Source organism: Pteropus alecto, unplaced genomic scaffold, assembly GCF_000325575.1.
Source record: "Pteropus alecto unplaced genomic scaffold, ASM32557v1 scaffold45, whole genome shotgun sequence".
Classification (NCBI taxonomy): Eukaryota; Metazoa; Chordata; class Mammalia; order Chiroptera; family Pteropodidae; genus Pteropus; species Pteropus alecto.
In genome coordinates this window covers 5,658,786-5,663,988 of record NW_006442491.1, presented here as the reverse complement: position 1 = coordinate 5,663,988, position 5,203 = coordinate 5,658,786, and the positions used below count along the sequence as shown (strand labels likewise).

Here is a 5,203-nt window from a genome sequence, read left to right as displayed (position 1 = left end):
GACAACAACGTTGATGTACCTCGAGACAAGCATTCTAAACAAAATAAGCCAGACAGAAAAAGTTGAAAATCACATGATATCTCTTATATGTGGGATATAAACCTAAAGCAACAAATGAGCAGGACAAACAAACAGAGACTCATGGACATGGACTATAGACTAGTAGTTACCAGAGGGCTATAGACTAGTGGTTACTAATGGGGTAGGGGAGGAGGGGGGAGGTAGATAGGGTTCAAGGGGGTCAAATATAGGGTTTAGGGGTAGGCTGAAGTGGGTAAATGGGATCAAATATATGGTAGCTGAAGGAAACTGGACTTTGAGTGGTAAACGCACAGTAGAATAAATAGATGTGAAATGATAATGTACACCTGAAAATTATATAATTGTATTGACCAATGTTACCCCAATAAACTTAATTTAAAAAAATAAATAAATAAAAATAATAAAGTATGAATCATATTAATGGTGTGAGTTGGGCGTTATGGGACAGACTGCCTTTCCTCATTACCATAATCTACTCTTTCTCCTAATGTTTTTACCACATGTTTTACTCTTTCCTGATGAGTGAGAAATTTTAAAGAAGGCAAATTAAATTATAGCTGAGGTTTATCAAGTTGATATTTCCACCCACTCAATTTCTGTACTTAATAAAGTGAAGGAAAGGTTATTGATTACAAAACTTCTGCAAGACACTTTATGAGCATGGCAGTGAAACATAATTCTTAATAGTCAGAAAGTTGGCTCCTTTAAACCTGCAGTATGATTTTCATCAGGAAACAAAACTCACCTTTTCAAGAATTTACTTCATTTTACTTTCCACCAGCTGTATTAAATTGCTACTAAGCAAGAAAAATTCCTTCCATAATTTAGATAGCATATTTTTGGACAAGATGCAACAAGGAAGCTTTCATCATCTGATATAACAAGACCATCATAAAAGAAAAAACAGTTATGCTGCCTGAGTGAGGAAGAATGCTAAATGGTTACACTAAACATAGTCTTTCTATGTGTGAACAAAAGAGGCAGAATTCTAAGACTCTTCCTGCATGAACAGAGGCAGATCTATTGTAAAGCAAATAAAACTTAAGCTTAGGGGCCCCTCACTTACATGATTATTTCCAAGACTCTGTACCTAATTTTTGTGTTCATTAAAGTTTTCTATCCCTTCTTCTAAAATGAACCCCTAAACTGAATTATCACCAGGCTCCCCAAATCTGGAACTGTCCCATATTGGATATAATTTTGCCAAAATAAATTTTTGTGGGTGAGACACCTGGACCAATGCCTATGGGGCACCACAGTGAGAGCCTGTACGGGGAAATATTCAGAAAATGCACCTGTTGCTTTGAGTACTAAAGACAAACGTCTTTCATCAATGATTCTCCAAAGTGACTATGGTGTGGAGCCCTCTATCAGCTATTTAGCTGGTATATATTATAGATCCATTTGGGCAGCCATGCGAAGATAGAATTTTATGAATACTTAGTCTATCTGTTGACTAGTGGTTCTCAACTGAGGGCAATTTTGCTTTCCAGGGGACATTTGGTAAAGTCTGGAGACATTTTTGATCACTATGACTGAGGGGATGTTATTGGCATCTAGTGGGTAGAGAGAGGCCAGGGATACTGCTAAACATCCCACAATGCACAGGAAAGCTCTGTGAAACAGAGAATCATCTGATTCCAAATGTCAGAGGTGTCACAGTTGAGAAACCCTGCTGTAGACAGTAGAGGTTAAGATTCTGGCATTGCAGTTCATAGATCTGAACTCAGGCTTTTCCACTTGTTGGATCATGAAGCCTTAGTTTCCTCATCTGAAAATGGGGATAATATTAGCATCTATCTCACAGCGTTGTTAAGAGGGTTATTTGAGGTAACAGAGGTAAGATGCTTAGCACAGTACTTACCTTATAGTGCTCATAAAGTACTGGCCATTCTTGCTATCATTATTTTATATCCTAATATTTTGTATACTTTGAACAATAATAAATCTTTCCTTTTTTCCAAGCATGAACCTCTAAGGACTCAAATTATTTAAAATAAGAAGAAGGAATTCGATAGTACTTAAACTTGGCTCAAAGGAGTACAAGGGTTTAGTAACAATGTTCATTTTCAATCCAGAAGTTTCTATGAGGGGTGGGGCAGGAGGAGCCAGTAAGTGGAGATAGAAATCCCTAGCTCTAAGGTAAATAGATCACCCAAATTTTACCTGTTTTATTTTTGCTTTGGATTGTTAAAAAACTTTGAAAAATCATGCAACTAAAAGGCTCATTCCAACTAAAACACTTTATGGTTACATGATAATTTTAAATACTTTCAACATCTGTAAGCACAAACAAATGTCTGGAGCATTTGGGCAAGACACAAGATATTGAGGGACATCTTTTTCCATGGAACTTTAACAAGTTTTTATATAAAACATAAAAAGCCAGAGAGAAAAAAGATCTTATTAAAATTGAATCTGGAAAGGGTATTCTTTATCTGGATTTTCTCTCTTCGCCCAAATTTTGACTCTTATCTTTGTACAGGAATCACTGTATCCAGGTATCCATGTAGAAACACACATGCAATGGTTCACTGACACATGAATTACTGTCTGGTATGAGAAATCTGTGCCTTATGTTGAGAAAACATGCATGTTACTAAATAGAAAGATCTTACAGATTCTGATAAGCATCTCCAGTCTTTAATCAGGGGATAAGGGTCATGCTCTGGGGCTGAGCTGAACTCTCTTGTGCATTTCTCAGCCTCACAGATCTGGTCTGCTCTGAAACATCTGCTCTGTGCTGCTTATCATCTGTGTTGGGGTTATGCCTGTGGCTCTAGGAAAAACTAACTGTATAGATGCTGACACAGCTCTGTGTCTGCTTCGTCTTTGGATGGACAACAAATCTTCTCTGGAGTTGCATGTTCTCAGTGTGCAATGTTCTAAAGACACTCTGCTGGGAACAATTTCTTCTACCTGAAGACTTAACAGAAAAGAACCATACCTTTGAGCAGAACTTGACACCTCCTGGGCAGTAACATTAAATATCTTCCCAGCCACACTGGCTCAGGGTGTCCTAGTTATTGGTCTAATGCACCATATCTGCAGGTGGCCTGTTCTTCATATTCATAGGACTGTAGCAACAATACAAATGGAGGCCCTCAGCCTTTGGTCTACCCCTTTTTCTTCTTCCCCTGACCCAATCCCACATAGAAAGGGACCTCGTGCCCACATCCATGGAAACTCCAACCTACAAGTCTAAGCTCTATCCATATCCTCCTTTTATGTCTAGGGGTGCATAACATAACAGTCACTTTTGAGAGGAAAGACCAAGGGAACTTCTCCATACAGACCTTGAAACTGGGTTTAGTGCTGTTTGGGCAAGAAATTACAGGGTCTCAAAGTCTGAATGGAGGGATAGGGTTTCTAGGTAGGCATGTCCCCTGATCCTTGCATATACCCACTCTGTGGAGAGGGTACACCTGGAAAGAGGCCAGACTAAAGCCTTTTAAATCACAAGGCCCAGGACAATGGATCTTGCCCTGGTCTAAGGATGGTACTGCATTCCAAAAATGAAATTATGTTGTACTTACTTTCTGCTTCTTACTTTACTCATTCAATAGCACTACAAGGAAATCCTTACATGGCATCTGGTATAGCTCTAATTTGTACTTTTTTCCATGCCTGTATGATATTTCATCATGTAGATGTATCATAATTTAGCCAGCCATTTTTCTATTAATAAACATTGACATTATATTCATTTTTTAGCTGTGGATAATGCTTCTGTAAATATAAGTATTTACATGGTGTGTGTTATTACTTCGGGATGTATTTCCAGGAATGGAACCAGTACATCAAGAATATATAATGTAAACTCTAATGGATGCTGCCAAATGGTCAATAGACATATGAAAAGATGCAAATTCACTAGTTATCTGGGAAATGCAAATTAACCTAACAGAGAAACATTATACCCTTCATATTGGAAAACTGTAAAAAAGAGCTATAACATCAATATAACTTTAGGGAGAAGCATAATCTCATACCTTGCTGATGGAAATATGAAGTGCACCCAGCCTTCCTGGAAGGCAGTTTAAAGTTTATTTATAGAGTCACAAAAATAAAACAGAAGTCCCTCATCTTTTCATGTTTTTTCCACTTTTGTGAACTAATACATACACGATGAAACTATGAATGCACTCCCTTATAGATTATCCTCTCCACTCACAGGGAGTGGAATAGAAAGTCTGGAGAATCATGGACCTTGTGTACCTGGAGCAGACCTCATGCAGGCTCTTGGAAACTTGTCTCTGGCTGTGGCTGATGTTGTCCATGCTGAACACAGAGGAATAAAATGAAAAGTGAGGGGCTATTGAGGAATGAGGACTTGGCAGTTAAGCTCTGAGGAAAGCCCGCCTTTCTTTGGTTTAGCAAGTTTTCTGTACAAAAATTCCCACATTAGGCTACCTCCAAAGTCTCTCTCTGGACATTTAGAAGTCCATGACTTTTTTCCAGAGGACTCTTTCCGGCTGACTGAGAAATTTCTAGCCATAATTTAACACTGTCCTGTGTTTTCCTCTGGGTCAAACAGGCTTCAAACTTTGGAACACCCTTTCCCCTTTTCTAGAAATGCTATTGATTTTCAGCACGGTTGATAAAACACAGAGATAAAAGGCCCAATTTTCTTTTTATAGTAGATATGGCTAATTAACTATAAATGTCAAGTATCCACAACTTAATTAATTCCAGTTTATTTAACTACTATAATTAGATTTTTTCCCAAACAAAGCAACAGTCTGTTTTTGAAGATCATAGAATAATAGTGCAATGAACAAGGCTCAAAAGACCTGTTTTGGGATGAAAAGTAACTGATGGCTGGTGCCTGTGGGGGAAATAACCACTCAAATAAAAAAATAATTGGCAAGCTGATTAATAGAGTTTGTTTTAAATGTATACGTAATGCATCTTTGATTAATAGCATCAACAAGCACTTGAAATTAAACCTTTAAAATTTTTAGAGACTTTTCATTATAATGAGAAGATTAAAAAAAAATCCAACTGCAGTTTGAGTCAGATGAACCAACAAGATGCCAGAATTTCAATTAGTAAGAAACATTTCTTTTGCTTCAGAGAAAGCAATTTAAATGGGCATGTTCTATTATATAAGTCAAGTTCTTCAGGACATAATATGGATAGAGAGATTTTTAATCAAGGA

General features: G+C 37.5%; 1 pseudogene; it reads right to left on the bottom strand.

Moving 5' to 3' along the window:
• LOC102880037 overlaps positions 1–4,322 on the bottom strand; it is a 14,282-nt pseudogene extending 9,960 nt beyond the window's left edge.
• Between the last annotated feature and the right edge of the window lie 881 nt (positions 4,323–5,203).